The sequence below is a fragment of the Ipomoea triloba genome, chromosome 13 (genome assembly GCF_003576645.1).
Source record: "Ipomoea triloba cultivar NCNSP0323 chromosome 13, ASM357664v1".
Taxonomy (NCBI): domain Eukaryota; kingdom Viridiplantae; phylum Streptophyta; class Magnoliopsida; order Solanales; family Convolvulaceae; genus Ipomoea; species Ipomoea triloba.
In genome coordinates, this window is record NC_044928.1 from 17554732 (window position 1) to 17564270 (window position 9539).

Genomic DNA, 9539 nt, shown 5'->3' on the forward strand with positions numbered 1-9539 from the left:
ATAATAATAATAATAATAATAATAATAATAATATTAATAATAATTAAATATGTGGATGATTATCCACACTTATATATATAATAATAATATTAATGATGATAATAAAATAATGTATGTGGAATACTTATCCACAATTATATATATAATATATCTTCCAACTTATCAGTTGGGGTCCAAACAGATGAAGTTTCGGTGGAAAATAATCCAGATAGAAGAATTTCCGAAACTAAAAATTTATTCCAGTCTAGAACTCAAAATTGGGCTAGGTTCGGTACACCGCGAAATTTCGCGATGTACGATCACAAATAAATTTTAGATGCTATGGGCTAATCTAATTAAATAGGAAAATCCAGAATAATAGTATGATGTCTAAAAATCCATTTCCTAGGAAAAACGGGTCCGAATAGTAGTTCCTAAAATTTTTACGGTTCGTGACCGGTACGTAGGTTCGCAGCTTAATAACAACTATACTCACTTATAAAAATTCTTTTGAAATATCTGAAGATCATAACTTAGGAATGTCAACGCCTTAGGATAATGTTAATAAAATACGGGGTATTACAAACATCCTTGAATTTCCACAAAGATAAAGGAAAGATAAAATTCATGGTTGGAAGAATCCTAGACTCAAACACCCTCCTTAGCTCTTCTAGGATGGTGTCTACTTCCCTTTCTTTTTCCTCTCTTCTCCCTCTAAAGATTTTCTCATTTCTTTCAAACCATATCTCCTCACACCCTTCCTCAATTTCGAGTGTGGTCAACTCTCTCCACTCATTTTTTTCCATAAGATTGATCGTGATAGACGTATTATTTCCCACTATCTCTTCCTTACACACATTTTCTTCATCACTCTCACACGAATAGAATGAAGCATCATCCTCTTCACTCACCATCTCATTCTTACCCAAAACAAAGGATTCATCTTCCAAGAAATTAAAGCAATCATAATCGGTAGCAAACAAGATAGAATCCTTACAAGCATTAATCAATACATCAAAATTTTCCATGGAATCATCCTCCCGAAATTTAAAGCAATCATAATCACATATGATGGAAGTATTAAGGCGAAGGGAGTCATCCACAAGGATGTTTTCACTAAGAGCACAAGAGGGATTAGGAATTTTACCATAACTCGGCTCTTCTTCTTCCCAAACTACTTCGATGTCCTCATCCTCACTCTCCATCTCTACCTCCTTTTGATTTTCCATTTCTAAGATTGGAACTTCTTCGAGTACCGGGGCATAACAATCATCTATTTCTTTAAAACTCTCCTCTCCCTTAGCATTTTGAGCTTCTTCAACCTCTCGTACAATCCTTGGATGGGCTTCCAAAGTGGGGATGTCATCTATGATGGTGGAGTTGGCTCGGGACTCATTCATTTTCATAAGCTCCTCCATCATAGACAACATCTTCGTTTCAACTTCTTCTAATGGAAGTCCTTCCTCCCGGAGGGTAGCGAGATAGTCCTTTAGTTCGCTCTTGATCTCGGCTTTTAGTTTAGCCGTATCCTCCTTGGCCATCCTCGTGAATTCATCAATTTTTGCTTTTAGGATTTCAATTTCGTTCGTGGCCGGTGGAATAGGATTACAAGGATTGGTATGGGTATTATGTGGGAAAGAATGTAGTGTTTTATAGGAATATGTAGTATTGTTTCCTTTATGGTTTTGTGATGGAGGTGGGTAGTAAGTGTTTAGTTGGAAATCGGGAAATGAATTTGACTCGAGAGTATAGCTTGGATCAAGTTGTTGCATCATTTGCACAAGCTTACTCTCTATGTTTTGGGATATGTCTTTAGAGCTTAATGAGTCAATTTCTTGTGAATTTGGTGATTGTGAAGCGTAAGTTTCTTGGAAATGTGGAGGTGGTGTTTCATAAGGACGTAGTGATGATTTGGTGTATGGATTGGATAGTGATATGGAGGTGGTAAATGATATGTTGGTGGAATTGGGTAATGGTATGGAGGTGGATAGTGGTATGTTGGTGGAGGGTAAGTATAGGTGGAATGGGGGTAATAGTGATATGGTTGGGGTTGAGGATTTGTATAGGATTGTCCACCATGGTGTGGGTAACCATGGGGATTCATTTTAGCACTTATTGGCAAGCTTCAAACGATTTGATAAAGAAAATTTCTTGCACAATAGCTTAGCCAACAACAAATATTTTGCAACTAAAAGTAGTTGCAAGAGAGCGCAAGATATTCAACGCAATATAAGCTCACTTTTCAAACAAGTAACCAAAAATAAGAAAATAAAATAAACAAAAAGAAAGCAATTCAAGAACTCTTAAAATTCTACTTCTAAGATGTTAACACTATTAGAAACCGTTTGCCATCCCCGGCAACGGCGCCATTTTGATCGATTGTGTTTGTATGGGGTCAGTGTGGTGAAGGTGGTAAAACGAAGAGTCAAGACTCCCCGAGTGTCGTGTCTCTCAAGGATGGCGAATGGGAACTGAACCAGTGTGTTGGCATCTAAGAGGTTGAAGGAAAAGAGTTACGAGATTGGCTAAGGGTTTGGATTCATTTGTAAAAGGGGGAAGGTTGATAGTGGTTGTGTAAAATAAATAAAAGAAAAGTAAAGTGGATATTGGGGCTTTAGGTTTTTCCATGTGGTCTATCTTTGGATGGTTTTGCGAGTGCAAGTCGTGGAATAGACTAGGGAGTTCGTGGCACACTACCAAGTGGCGTCACACTTTGGACTCCCACATCCTCATTCGGTTGGGGCATTTCATCGAACACTTTGTCTACCACTCCTCTCGGATCTCGTCCTTTCGGACTAAGAGCGGAGATGTGGGTGAGTTAGACTCGTGAGTGGCCGCTATCGCGCACACACTCACTTCCTTTGGGTTTGCTACCTAATGTGGCCACAAAAGGCACAAAGCTTGAAGAACATCATCCACACAAGTTCATCATCCAACAACTAAGCAACTCACAATTCAAAGCGATAATGTTAAACATCCACATAGATCTACCATGGGGCCACCAATCCCTTATCTAATCTACTCTATCATACTAGAGAAACAAGAAAAAGAAAGGAAAATTCAAAGAAACAAGTATGAATTAGAAATTGGAGAGAATGGTTACCACCCTTAGAAAGGGGATCTTTACAACCTTGATCTTGAAATCCCAATCTTCATTCTTGCCCTTGATCTAATCTAAACTATGAGAGTAAGGAATTTTCCCCCAAGAGGGGAGAAAACCCTCTAGATCTATTCTACCCTATTCTATGAATTTTCTTATCTATTCCTCCTGTTCTTAGGTTTTGGGGAAAAGGTATTTATATAGGTGACAAAAAGGGAACAAATTTCCCAAAATAGCCCTTGGCTGACCACGCTCGCTTCCACGCGTGGTGGTGAGTGTGGGAGCTTACTGGAATTACTCCACGCCCAGCCACACGCGTGTGAGGCTGCGTGGGACGCTACTGCATTGCGACTTGTTTGTCTTTTGCTCTATTTTAGCCTCAAATCCCTCTCCAACCTGTAAAATACCTCAAAACTCTTTCTAGAAATGATGTTAGGAGATTTTGATCACATCTGAGCTAAAATGCATGCAATTCTTGTAGTCGGATGTCAAAACGATGCATTTTTAATCTAATAAAGACCCCTTATAAGTGCTATTCTTGGTGCTTATCAGTGTTGCCTAGTTGTTTTTCTTCTTCAACAAACTCTGACCCTGCCCTATTAGAATTTAAGTTGGATTGACGTTATCAATTGGAATATAATTACACACTAGTCAAATCCTATTAAAAGATTGAATCAAATCAATTACCTTGTTTAACACATTCCCTTATAACAAATATATTTTTCTAATTTATTATTACGGGGATGTAGCTCAGATGGTAGAGCGCTCGCTTAGCATGCGAGAGGTACGAGGATTGATACCCCGCATCTCCAATTCCTATAATATACAAGCTTGAATAATTTCAAATTAGTGGCGAGAAATTTTATTTTTGATCTACAAGTTTTTAGTTAGTGACGGGAAAATATTTTCTAACACTTTTCAACGTTTTGGTTATTCGTTCTTTAATATATTTATAAATCAAAGCACAAAAGCACTATTTTCTTTCTTATTTCTAGGAATTAACTTTTTGCTTCCTAGAGCAGGCCATTGCAATTACATACAATGCATTGCTTTTCTTATTGGTAGTCGTACTTATCTCAAGAAAGGGTAATATATTGTGCAAAGCGAATATAACTTTGTGAGTGAAAACATCACTATTCAGTATTTGTCATCAAAGTTTCTTCTAGTTCATTCATTGCTTGACCAATAGTACTTCGATCTGTGTGGTTATTCTGCTTAAATGCATTTGCCTTAGCCATCTTTATTTTCTGATGTAGAATGCAAACGCGAGGGCTGCTAGGTAGTCAATTCTCTTATATAATGAGGCTCTTCAAGGTTCGTACAATTTGAATTGCCTAGTTGTTTTTCTTCTTCAACAAACTCTGACCCTGACCTGTTATAATTTAAGATTGGATTGATGTTATCAATTGGAATGTAATTGCACACCAGTCAAGTCCAATTAAAAGATTGAGTCAAATCAATTACCTTGTTTAACAAATGCCCTTATAAACACATATATTTATCTTATTTTTTACTGCGGGGATGTAGCCTAGATGGTAGAACGCTCGCTTAGCATGCGAGAGGTACGGGGATTGATACCCCGCATCTCCAATTCCTGTAATATACAAGCTTGAATAATTTCAAATTAGTGGCGAGAAATTTAATTTGTGATCTACAAGTTTTTAGTTAGTGACGGGAAAATATTTTCTATCAATTTTCAACGTTTTGGTTCTACGTTCTTTAATATATTTATAAATCAAAGCACAAAACCATTATTTTCTTTCTTATTTCTAGGAATTAACTTTTTGCTTCCTAGAGCAGGTCATTGCACTTACATACAATGCATTGCTTTTCTTATTGGTAGTCATACTTATCTCAATACAGGGTAATATATTGTGCAAAGCGAATATAATTTTGTGAGTGAAAACATCACTATTCAGTATTTGGCATCAAAGTTTCTTGTAGTTCATTCATTGCTTCAGTATTTGGCATCAAAGTTTCTTGTAGTTCATTCATTGCTTGACTATTTGGCATCAAAGTTTCTTGTAGTTCATTCATTGCTTGACCAATAGGCATCAAAGTTTCTTGTAGTTCATTCATTGCTTGACCAATAATACTTCGATCTATGTGGTTATTCTGCTTAAATGCATTTGCCTTAGCTCGATCTATGTGGTTATTCTGCTTAAATGCATTTGCCTTAGCCATCTTTATTTTCTGATGTAGAATGTAAAGGCGAGGCTGCTAGGTAGTCAATTCTCTTATATAATGAGGCTCTTCAAGGTTCGTACAATTTGAATTGCCTAGTTGTTTTTCTTCTTCAACAAACTCTGACCCTGACCTGTTATAATTTAAGATTGGATTGATGTTATCAATTGGAATGTAATTACACACCAATCAAGTCCAATTAAAAGATTGAGTCAAATCAATTACCTTGTGTAACACATGCGCTTATAAACACATATATTTATCTAATATTTTAGTGCGGGGATGTAGCTCAGATGGTAGAGCGCTCGCTTAGCATGCGAGAGGTACGGGGATCGATACCCCGCATCTCCAATTCCTGTAATATACAAGCTTGACTAATTTCAAATTAGTGGCGAGAAATTTAATTATTGATCTACAAGTTTTTAGTTAGTGACGGGAAAATATTTTCTATCACCTTTCAACGTTTTGGTTCTTCGTTCTTTAATATATTTATAAATCAAAGCACAGTAGCACTATTTTCTTTCTTATTTCTAGGAATTAACTTTTTGCTTCATAGAACAGGCCATTGCAATTACATACAATGCATTGCTTTTCTTATTGGTAGTCATACTTATCTCAATAAAGGGTAATATATTGTGCAAAGCGAATATAATTTTGTGAGTGAAAACATCACTATCCAGTATTTGGCATCAAAGTTTCTTGTTGTTCATTCATTGCTTGACCAATAGTACTTCGATCTGTGTGGATATTCTGCTTAAATGCATTTGCCTTAGCCATCTTTATTTTCTTATGTAGAATGTAAAGGCGAGAGCTGCTAGCTAGTCAATTATCTTATATAATGAGGCTCTTCAAGGTTCGTACAATTTGAATTGCCTAGTTGTTTTTCTTCTTCAACAAACTCTGACCCTGGCCTGTTATAATTTAAGATTGGATTGATGTTATCAATTTGAATGTAATTGCACACCAGTCAAGTCCAATTAAAAGATTGAGTCAAATCAATTACCTTGTTTAACACATGCCCTTATAAACACATATATTTATCTTATTTTTTAGTGCGGGGATGTAGCTCAGATGGTAGAGCGCTCGCTTAGCATGCGAGAGGTACGGGGATCGATACCCCGCATCTCCAATTCCTGTAATATACAAGCTTGAATAATTTCAATTTAGTGGCGAGAAATGTAATTTGTGATCTACAAGTTTTTTAGTTAGTGACGGGAAAATATTTTCTATCAATTTTCGACGTTTTGGTTCTACGTTCTTTAATATATTTATAAATTAAAGCACAAAAGCATTATTTTCTTTCTTATTTCTAGGAATTAACTTTTTGCTTCATAGAACAGGCCATTGCAATTACATACAATGCATTGCTTTTCTTATTGGTAGTCATACTTATCTCAATAAAGGGTAATATATTGTGCAAAGCGAATATAATTTTGTGAGTGAAAACATCACTATTCAGTATTTGGCATCAAAGTTTCTTGTAGTTCATTCATTGCTTGACCAATAGTACTTCGATCTGTGTGGTTATTCTGCTTAAATGCATTTGCCTTAGCCATCTTTATTTTCTTATGTAGAATGTAAAGGCGAGGGCTGCTAGGTAGTCAATTCTCTTATATATTGAGGCTCTTCAAGGTTCGTACAATTTGAATTGCCTAGTTGCTTTTCTTCTTCAACAAACTCTGACCCTGGCCTGTTATAATTTAAGATTGGATTGATGTTATCAATTTGAATGTAATTGCACACCAGTCAAGTCCAATTAAAAGATTGAGTCAAATCAATTACCTTGTTTAACACATGCCCTTATAAACACATATATTTATCTTATTTTTTAGTGCGGGGATGTAGCTCAGATGGTAGAGCGCTCGCTTAGCATGCGAGAGGTACGGGGATCGATACCCCGCATCTCCAATTCCTGTAATATACAAGCTTGAATAATTTCAATTTAGTGGCGAGAAATGTAATTTGTGATCTACAAGTTTTTTAGTTAGTGACGGGAAAATATTTTCTATCAATTTTCGACGTTTTGGTTCTACGTTCTTTAATATATTTATAAATCAAAGCACAAAAGCATTATTTTCTTTCTTATTTCTAGGAATTAACTTTTTGCTTCATAGAACAGGCCATTGCAATTACATACAATGCATTACTTTTCTTATTGGTAGTCATACTTATCTCAATAAAGGGTAATATATTGTGCAAAGCGAATATAATTTTGTGAGTGAAAACATCACTATCCAGTATTTGGCATCAAAGTTTCTTGTAGTTCATTCATTGCTTGACCAATAGTACTTCGATCTGTGTGGATATTCTGCTTAAATGCATTTGCCTTAGCCATCTTTATTTTCTTATGTAGAATGTAAAGGCGAGAGCTGCTAGGTAGTCAATTCTCTTATATAATGAGGCTCTTCAAGGTTCGTACAATTTGAATTGCCTAGTTGTTTTTCTTCTTCAACAAACTCTGACCCTGGCCTGTTATAATTTAAGATTGGATTGATGTTATCAATTTGAATGTAATTGCACACCAGTCAAGTCCAATTAAAAGATTGAGTCAAATCAATTACCTTGTTTAACACATGCCCTTATAAACACATATATTTATATTATTTTTTAGTGCGGGGATGTAGCTCAGATGGTAGAGCGCTCGCTTAGCATGCGAGAGGTACTGGGATCGATACCCCGCATCTCCAATTCCTGTAATATACAAGCTTGAATAATTTCAATTTAGTGGCGAGAAATGTAATTTGTGATCTACAAGTTTTTTAGTTAGTGATGGGAAAATATTTTCTATCAATTTTCGACGTTTTGGTTCTACGTTCTTTAATATATTTATAAATCAAAGCACAAAAGCATTATTTTCTTTCTTATTTCTAGGAATTAACTTTTTGCTTCATAGAACAGGCCATTGCAATTACATACAATGCATTGCTTTTCTTATTGGTAGTCATACTTATCTCAATAAAGGGTAATATATTGTGCAAAGCGAATATAATTTTGTGAGTGAAAACATCACTATCCAGTATTTGGCATCAAAGTTTCTTGTAGTTCATTCATTGCTTGACCAATAGTACTTCGATCTATGTGGTTATTCTGCTTAAATGCATTTGCCTTAGCCATCTTTATTTTCTGATGTAGAATGTAAAGGCGAGGCTGCTAGGTAGTCAATTCTCTTATATAATGAGGCTCTTCAAGGTTCGTACAATTTGAATTGCCTAGTTGTTTTTCTTCTTCAACAAACTCTAACCCTGGCCTGTTATAATTTAAGATTGGATTGATGTTATCAATTTGAATGTAATTGCACACCAATCAAGTCCAATTAAAAGATTGAGTCAAATCAATTACCTTGTTTAACACATGCCCTTATAAACACATATATTTATCTTATTTTTTAGTGCGGGGATGTTATAAACACATATATTTATCTTATTTTTTAGTGCGGGGATGTAGTAAACACATATATTTATCTTATTTTTTAGTGCGGGGATGTAGCTCAGATGGTAGAGCGTCTTATTTTTTAGTGCGGGGATGTAGCTCAGATGGTAGAGCGTTCGCTTAGCATGCGAGAGGTACGGGGATCGATACCCCGCATCTCTAATTCCTGTAATATACAAGCTTGAATAATTTCAATTTATTGGCGAGAAATGTAATTTGTGATCTACAAGTTTTTTAGTTAGTGACGGGAAAATATTTTCTATGGTTCTACGTTCTTTAATATATTTATAAATCAAAGCACAAAAGCATTATTTTCTTTCTTATTTCTAGGAATTAACTTTTTGCTTCATAGAACAGGCCATTGCAATTACATACAATGCATTGCTTTTCTTATTGGTAGTCATACTTATCTCAATAAAGGGTAATATATTGTGCAAAGCGAATATAATTTTGTGAGTGAAAACATCACTATCCAGTATTTGGCATCAAAGTTTCTTGTTGTTCATTCATTGCTTGACCAATAGTACTTCGATCTGTGTGGATATTCTGCTTAAATGCATTTGCCTTAGCCATCTTTATTTTCTTATGTAGAATGTAAAGGCGAGAGCTGCTAGCTAGTCAATTATCTTATATAATGAGGCTCTTCAAGGTTCGTACAATTTGAATTGCCTAGTTGTTTTTCTTCTTCAACAAACTCTAACCCTGGCCTGTTATAATTTAAGATTGGATTGATGTTATCAATTTGAATGTAATTGCACACCAATCAAGTCCAATTAAAAGATTGAGTCAAATCAATTACCTTGTTTAACACATGCCCTTATAAACACATATATTTATCTTATTTTTT

General features: G+C 35.4%; 5 non-coding genes across 5 annotated transcripts; all 5 read left to right on the forward strand.

The window, feature by feature from the left end:
* The first annotated feature begins 5541 nt into the window (after positions 1–5541).
* Positions 5542–5614, forward strand: TRNAA-AGC. The gene has a single exon. It is a non-coding gene; the product is annotated as a tRNA-Ala (tRNA).
* A 705-nt stretch (positions 5615–6319) lies between these two features.
* TRNAA-AGC lies at positions 6320–6392 on the forward strand. Its single transcript has one exon. It is a non-coding gene; the product is annotated as a tRNA-Ala (tRNA).
* Positions 6393–7098: 706 nt separating this feature from the next.
* Positions 7099–7171, forward strand: TRNAA-AGC. The gene has a single exon. It is a non-coding gene; the product is annotated as a tRNA-Ala (tRNA).
* Positions 7172–7877: 706 nt separating this feature from the next.
* On the forward strand, positions 7878–7950 carry TRNAA-AGC. Its single transcript has one exon. It is a non-coding gene; the product is annotated as a tRNA-Ala (tRNA).
* An 831-nt stretch (positions 7951–8781) lies between these two features.
* TRNAA-AGC lies at positions 8782–8854 on the forward strand. The gene has a single exon. It is a non-coding gene; the product is annotated as a tRNA-Ala (tRNA).
* The last annotated feature ends 685 nt before the right edge of the window (positions 8855–9539 follow it).